Source organism: Cucumis melo, chromosome 11, assembly GCF_025177605.1.
Source record: "Cucumis melo cultivar AY chromosome 11, USDA_Cmelo_AY_1.0, whole genome shotgun sequence".
Classification (NCBI taxonomy): Eukaryota; Viridiplantae; Streptophyta; class Magnoliopsida; order Cucurbitales; family Cucurbitaceae; genus Cucumis; species Cucumis melo.
The window spans coordinates 22302124-22310701 of NC_066867.1; the positions used below are offsets into that span (position 1 = coordinate 22302124).

At 31.5% G+C, this 8578-nt stretch overlaps 1 long non-coding RNA gene across 3 annotated transcripts; it reads right to left on the bottom strand.

Annotated features, from left to right (window-relative positions):
- Nucleotides 1-211: 211 nt before the first annotated feature.
- On the bottom strand, nt 212-4787 carry LOC103496377 (uncharacterized). Of its 3 annotated transcripts, XR_001763525.2 has the most exons (9): nt 4521-4787; nt 3633-3720; nt 2775-2902; nt 2344-2455; nt 1966-2164; nt 1400-1532; nt 1104-1135; nt 939-980; nt 212-449 (listed from the first exon to the last, which is right to left on the bottom strand). It is a non-coding gene; the product is annotated as an uncharacterized LOC103496377 (long non-coding RNA). The 3 variants fall into 3 exon arrangements; XR_539138.3 differs by lacking the exon at nt 3633-3720; XR_539139.3 differs by lacking the exons at nt 1966-2164; nt 3633-3720.
- Nucleotides 4788-8578: the final 3791 nt, after the last annotated feature.

The following is an 8578-nucleotide window of genomic DNA, read 5'->3' on the forward strand; positions in this document are numbered from 1 at the left end:
CCAGATATTAAATGTCATTATTTATCATATATGACACTTATTAACTGTCATCATTTCACCTAACATGACTTTAAAAACTTTCAAGAAAACGTTTTCGAAGACATCTTTTTTTAGATTCAAATGTCATAAATATATTTTCAGTCCCTGTTTTTCTTGCCCTATTTTTCTTATTGCCCTGCTATTACACAAAGCACTATACAACACACCCATATGGAAAGAAATGGTGAACGCTTTAATATATATACTTTAACATACACTTTCTAATATTTGTACAATTTTTGGTAAAGTGTTTGTACAATGAAGCAATCAACATATATGTTTTGGTACGAACAAACTATTTAAATAAGTACATTTGAACCAAAATTTTACTACTAAACCTACAAAAAGGGATATACATCAACGAATTGCCGCAAATATGGTTTCATTGCTCCAATAGATTCTTCCAAAACCTAGTAAGAAAAGAAAAAGAAATTTTAGAGTATGACTTTACGCATCAACAACACAGCACTACTTCAACAACACAACACATACATATTTGATGATGATTGTAGTAGGACTGCGATATAACAACTTTAAGTAGTAGGACCTTAAAGGTACAAATAAATTCATCAAATGAATTAAGACCTCATAGTTGTAATGAGCAATACCTTCACAATATTATCTGCATGCTTTAACACTATAGATATAACAAAGACACTGAAAAAGCAAATGTTGTCACCATATTTTTCCAAATATAAGAAAATTAAGAAAATAGACTTGGTGCTATTTATGTAGTGTATATTTCCACACTAATTGATTGAATAACGAAGACTTTCATAAAGTTAGCCTAAGATAAGATCTACTATTGATGCTAATAACTCTAAGACTGCAATTGTTTAATACCTAAGGACATGATTTAGGATCATGAGAATCGTAATAAATGAACACAAGTAATTCACCTTAGTGTACACTCCAGCAAATCCACTCAACGGTGCCATGATCTACAAAAACAAACCACCATTTAGACAATAAGTACTTTAAGGATCACTCTTCCCACAAAATACACACCACACTTCTCTCATAAAGCATTACAAAATGGAAACTCACTATAGCCATCAGCCTACCTTGAAAAGGTGTCTGAAGAACATGATCGGAGCTGCAAAGAAAATGTAAATATATAATGCATTTAATAGTTATAAACACAAAATAAAACTTGGAACAACTATCTATTAATTAATAAATATAGTCATCATAGAGGAATTGAGTTAGGAATTGAAAATGCAAAAAAGTTAGTTATGAAGAAATTTCATGGCATTTCTGGTTGCAAGAAGCATCTTGAATATACAATAAGAACAAGAAAGAGACTCGAATAATTGCAACTCAATAGTAAGCAATAGAGTAGTTGGAAAAGAACTCTTACTTTGAATTTAACTGTACAATAGTGCACCCAGCACATAGTAGAATAGTTGGAAAATACTTGGAATTGACAAATTTCTTTATAGCACCTTGTGTTTGCTTAGCTCCTCAATATAATAACCAAGTTCTAAAATTAGCTGCAAAAAATATTTTGAAGTCAAAATCATGCACAAGACTATAAATCAATCTACTATATAATTAAAGAACATAAACATAACAAACATTTCCACACGTCTAACCATGAGACACAAACATGTTGAAAGCATTTTGATGGATTGCACTAAGTTTTGAAGCCATTCATTTAACCTATATAATTGCTATATTTTGCACCAACTAACTAAATTCTTCAATATTGGCCTCAAGAATCAGTTTCTAAATAAAAACGACCATTATCTAAGTTTTTGATAAATTAGAAATATATGGAGGAAAGGGTGGGTCTGTAAGTTCCTAGTAGAAAATGCATACTTCAAGAGGTGTCTACCCCTTAAGTGTCACACACTAGAATGAAAAGATTGCATCAATAACTTAGTATTGTGCTTCAAATTAAAAAATAAGCCAATGCATACAAACCTTATTCATTAACAGAATACAAACATTAAATGGAAGTAACATGCTTGGCACTGCACAAGACCATAATCAAGTTGCTGAAAAATGTTGGAGCAAAAAGTTGCAGTCTTCCCAATTCTAGACTGGGCTTGTTGGATTACATCAAGCCCTTTGCGAAGAGGAACAATTCTCCTTTATTGAATTGCGGATGACTTCTCAAAACCTTTAAAATGACATTGAAATTACAATACTGAACATTGCAAACCAACTAGAGCAACAAATAGTACGCAACTACTACTTAAAATTCCATAGAGATTGCTTAATTATTAATTATTAAAATAGAAAAAAAAAAAGAAAGCAATTCACAAGTTAAGGAGAAAATTAGTAGTCCTATATACCAACCGTAGGCATAGATCCCTCTGAGAAGGTTTAATTTTCTTATAGGCCCATAAAATCAAAACTGTCATAAACTTCATTGTATGAAGTGAAGAAATCCTTTCCATCAGTTGAAAGTCTACAATGACCAAGAGATGATAAAAACAAATAAGAAGAAAAGTAGAATTAGGAGGTTAAAAAACATCATTTTATCTTGATAAAATAATGAAGCTGAATAATTTCACAACTCACATTGTCTTGGATGTCGAGAAAAGTTAAAATAGAAAACTTACAACTCATTCATTTTTAAGTCATATTGGTGTGCATCAAAATCAGAACCTCAAAAATCAAAGTACATGTGAAAACTACTTCATTGCTATGGACAATGTTGTTAGAAATACTTGTACTTTTGGAAAGCTACCACAATGTATAGCAATAAAAAGATTTAAGAACCATACCTTGGGCATCATATCTGGTGAAGAAATCAACTTATCAAATTCCATGAAACCTCCTTTGATCTGTTCTATCAAATCCTCACCTCCAACCAAATCTGCTCCTGCATTTTTTGCTTCGTTGAATTTTTCACCTACGTGATTCATAAAGCAATGAGATTATATGAAATGGATGAAAGAAAATGAAAGAAAATGAAAGTTGAAGAAGAAAAAAGGTGCCATAAGAAGAGATATGATGCAGATACAAACAACATTTTTTAAAAAGCAGCACGACAATATGGCCGATATAAGCTAAATCTCAAAATTTATATTTGATTAGAGAGACGGGGACAGATAAGAAAATCCACATGAACACTTCTAAAAGAGGAAATAAAAAACAAATATATATAAGAGAGTTAATTAAAAAGTCATATCATAGCATTCATCTCATTCTCTTCACTCAAATTGTTGCGAAATTGATTTCAAAGGGGAAAACCAACTAATCGGTATTAACCATGTCACACTACACAGCTGTATGAAAATTTAATAAAGAACAAATAAATATTTTCATTCTCCAAATACCATGTATCACATATGTCACACTGATGACAAGAAGGATATTCACTCATCAATAGTAGAGGAATTTTCTTTTTTTCTGATTTACTATTTTTTCTCCTAATAATGTGCACATAAAAAAAATGTTTATCATCTTGACAATAAATTTTTGCAACAAAGAGGTGATTTTAAGATGATAATAAAAAAGTAAGATTCTCAACACAGTATGGTGAATCTGTAAACTAAATAGCTGATTGAACCATAAATAAGCCTCATGTATCCTTGTTCCGGAGCAATTAAATGAGGTTGGAAACCATCAACTTCACTCACAACTTTTTGGATATTTTTTAAAGAACATGAATGTGTGATGAAGGCCATTCTTGAAAGTGTCTTTGGCAAAAGTCTTCTAAAAATTTTCCTGTTTTAAAAAAAAATGTAAGCACCTTAAAGTGCTAGGTAAGAAACCATAGCAGAATATAGAACCAAGTATCCCAATAATTTTCCATTCATTCCAAAAGTCATTACTTGAGAAACAATTCTGAATACATCCTAAGACTAAATATTCTTTTCAATAAGAGAGGAGATTGAAATTCCTGCACTACTAGAAATAAAACCTAACACTAAACATGTATGACTGTAACAACTAAACTCTGGAAAATGCTTAAAGGCCCTACACATCATCAAAGTTTAAAATATATTAAAAATCAATTAAAAATCAACCAAAGGCTTCATTGAGGCATTTCATCAAACACATTGTAAGCTACCAAAATGCTTCATCACATAGCCAACAATATATTTCACAAAACCATTAATATATTTCACAAAACTATACTACCATCAAACAAATAAAAGCGATAAATACTTGAATAAAGGAAGCTGGAGTTTCAACAGTAAAACATTCCAAAGAAAGAAACCCATGTGCCTTCTCAATCACCAAACGTAAAACATTTTGTTGCTCCTTCTTAACATGCTTCACTACCCATTGAAGTCTAACCAACAATGGCTCTTTAGTCCCCACCTTCCTATCAATCAACCTCTCGCCTAATTTAACCTAACTCTTCGCCATCAAAGACACAAAATCAGCAAAATTTCGAAGAATTTCCTCAATATTTTAGCTCTTTGAATTTCAACTCTCAACACAATATCATTACCATAGAAGAAAAAGTAAAAAAAAGATTCTTCGAGGATTCAAGAGAAGGGAGATGAACAAAGACTTACAAAGGGTAGTAGCGGTGTTGAGGGAGAAGAGACGCGACGTTCGAACTAAAATGGTAGCAGTGGTGTTGAGGGAGAGGAGACGCGGTGTTTGAACCGAAACGGTAGCAGCGGTGTCCGAACCCAAACGGTAGTAGCAGCTGGTGGCGTTCAAAGACGGAGAAGTTAAGTGTAGCAGCGGCAGCCGACGGCGTTGAGGGAGGACACGGGAATGGGAGGAGACGACGAAGATGGAGGGTTTTTGCGTGAGGAGCATTAGGGAGTTTGTTCCCTTTTCTTTCTTTTTTTTTATTTTAAAATTAGATTTATTTTGATAAAATTGAATTAAAAAAAATATTTAATTAATTTTTTTAATGCCTTTACATACTATGACAATGAATAACTGTAATGTATTTGGGAAATCCGAGAACAACGTTTTTTCCAGCCAAAAACGTGTTTTTTGACATTTGATGACGGTTATTTCCTCATTCCTTTCAACTTGGGATGGAACCAACTGTTATAATAGGTGGTTTTTCTTGTAGTGGCAATTTTTTTAAATATTTCAGGTTTGCTCTTTCTAATCTTGCAAAAAAATCATTTAGATTTTGGTAGCCAAATCCCAAATCTAATCGATCTTATGCGCGCTGAGTACCAATTAATCGCATGTTGATGGAACAATATTTTCCATTGTGGGCCTTTGAGTTATTTTCGTTTTCGAAATTGTTCTATGTTGTCTAAATATTTTTCCGTTTTATTATATTTTTTAAAAGACCCTTAAATTTATTTAACTAAATAATCTTATTAATTAATCTATTTGATTTTATATTGTTTTAATAAAATAAAATAATCAATTAAACTTTTTAATTAATTTAATATTATATTGTTACTTTTCCACCATAAATTGATCTTATTCGAACCCCTATCCGAATTTTTAAGAATTAAATCTTAAATATTATTTCTCTCTCGATTTATAATCGTTATGTATATCAAATAATACTAACAACTTATTTTTCTTGACTAACTCGGACTATTCAAATTTTTCGATCACTTTGTTCCAAGTTTAAATCTACAAGGAGCTAGCAGAGGGACCTAATAGACTTACAGATTATGAACTTCGACAATCCGAGATTAAATTGCTAATTCTTTTAACCAAGTTAATAATCAACATTCGTTAACTAAGTGAGACTATCCATAATAGCACGTGGCTATATTCTTCTCACTGTAGATATATTTGTTTTCACATGATATAACTATAATTAGCAAGTCAACGCTTCACAGGTTTGTTCATAAGCCCAACTTGGTCAATTTACTTTTTTCGAGATTATTGATGTGTTTCGATTATATTTTCAAGTGTTTAATTTTAAAAAAAAATATATGTTTCTTGAACTTCAGATGATTATTTAATGAGTAGTTGCCTTAAGATCCAACCTATAAACTGAATCTCTCTCGAGCTAATGAGAGAGTAGGTTCTTATTGTTCAAGACCTGGCATCTGCATTAAAGGAACAATCAAAAGTAGGTAGGAATGAATTTCATCTTACATCTTATGTCTCCAACTATATGTCAAGTATTTACCTCTTAAATTGGAGGTCTATTAGGCAAGTTCTAATAATTTTTCATCACCTATATAGATCAAAGGATAATCTTGTGTGAACAGAACACATAATTAGTTCATGATTAAGGTCAAGTTGCATAAATCATCTATAATCAAAATAGTTAATTTTAATTAGTGAATGGTGTTATATTGTAAAAGTAACTATTTAATTGTCCAAAAAGTTACACAATCTCATTGTATAGAATGCCCCTACTCACACATCTCAACATGAGCATTTTGGGATCACTCTGCATGTACTAAATACAAAGTGGATCACATCCATAATGTATCCAGAATAAGATATCCAATCTTATTCCTATACTATAAATCATTTAGACTATTACTTGAACTTGCATACTACTATAAACCATTTAAAATATTACTTCAATTTGATCCACGTTTATGTCAACAATTTTATTGAATAATGAAAATGCAATAGTTTAACATTCTAAAATTATGAATTTTATAACATAAAACCCACACCAAGATGTTCCAAAATCATTAATGTTGCATATGCAGAGATGACCCTCCTACGTCCTTTTCTACGTGGGTAGGATTTAGGGAGGAGAATCAAATTGGTTTAGATTATTTAATTAATTGTTGAAATATATAAACCCTAACTAATTATAATATATAGAAGATAGATAGATATAGATTTTGAAACTTTGATTGATTTGTATTGTGGTTATATTGAGGTTGTTAACTTAGTTTTGAGCTACATTTTAGCTATGGTTAAATTTTGATTTATTGAGATTATAATAAATGAATTTTGTGATATTTATTGTGATTTAAATCGAACATTTTGAGTAATTTTGTTTTATTTGTATGGTATGGTATATTTGGTATATTTCATATATTGTTTATACTATTTTAAAATACTTAACACTAGTATGTTTTAAAATTATAACCATGGATGCGTCAGAAGTCAAAAAATAAACAGAAAAATGCTTCCTATGTAAACTGGAAAAGAAAATCGTATTAATTGAAAGTTAATTTGAAAAACATCTCAAGTGATATGTGCGTGTGTAAAGTTAGCACTAAAAAATATATACAACAATAGGTTAATTCATAAATTTAGTCATTAATTTGGTGCTAATTCCTGTTTAATAACTTGAATAAATTATTTAATATATCATAAACAAGAATAAAAATTAAAAAGTCTGATGTTGGACTGCCTAATTGTTAATTAAATAATATTAACATGTAATAAGTCCAAAGAAGATATGAAAGAAGATTACTTAATTTTGATTCCCCTGTGATGGCTGTGATGAACAAATTTATTGAAGGATTGGATAAAGACAAAGGAAATGCACAGAAGCTTTTGGCTAATGATATCAGAACATGCAGGAACCATGTATAAATTACCTTAAAATCTCCGACCCATTGGTCAGACAATCTGTGATCATCATTCTCAAACCTGATTCATTGCTTGCTGATTTTATTGCATCAGAGGGGAGAAAAGAAAGTTGGGGAGCTATAAGATAACTAGGACGTTGTGGCCAAATACAAATTATATTGTTGTTGTTGTGACAGGCGACAGGTACCTACGTCACAACATATACCAACTTTAGATTACTATACTAATTCCCTCCCTATCGTTTCTTTCACTTATGCTTCTTCAGAGTGCAACTTTAGTATTAATCTAAACCCCTTGTGTAATCCAAATCAAGTCTCTTACACCCTCATTTCCCTTCCGTGGCATGTTTTGAATTTTTGCCTCTTGATAGGAACATTATTCATGGATTTCCCGATACATCCACTTGTGAATCACATCTCGTTGATCTTGTCTATATCCAGAAAGGAAAAGACTGTGAGCTCGTTGTCCCAACGGATATATGTAGGTACACTTTCTAAGTAAGTGCTTTTCTAATTAATTCGTTTTCCTATCTTTATAGATCTTTCATGATATTATTTTGTAGGGCTTTATTGGTATCGAGCGGTCAAAGGGATTCAAGAACAATGCCCCAGAATTGAACTTCGTATGCAGGAAAAAGGTTGTTCTTAGCATTGATAATTATGACAAGGTAAACCAAGTTGAGCTTCAGAATGCTATAACAGAAGCTTCTAAAAACCTAATGCCATATGGTGATTTTATCCGTGAGTATACAAGCTACTCTCATATTCATACAATTCCAGGCAACTATGTGATATATTGGGAATTAGCCTAAAGGAAACCACCAGTACTGTTCCTTCTTTGGTGTTTGAAAAATGTTGTCTAACAATGGAAAAATCTCTCTACACCCTGCATCCCGAAGGAAGAGTCTCAGTTAAATCAATTGGTCCTTTGGAGATAAAAGATTTTTGAGAAAGGAACTTTTGACAAGCTTATGGACTACGTTATCAATCATGTGGCTTCCATAAACCGATAAGTGACACACGTGCCAACTTTTGAATTTGTATGCCCGTGTTCAATCATCTGTCTTAACTAAGTTCCCAGACAAATTGAATGGAAACTAAGTTAAAAGACTGGTTTGAAATGATTTTCCAAG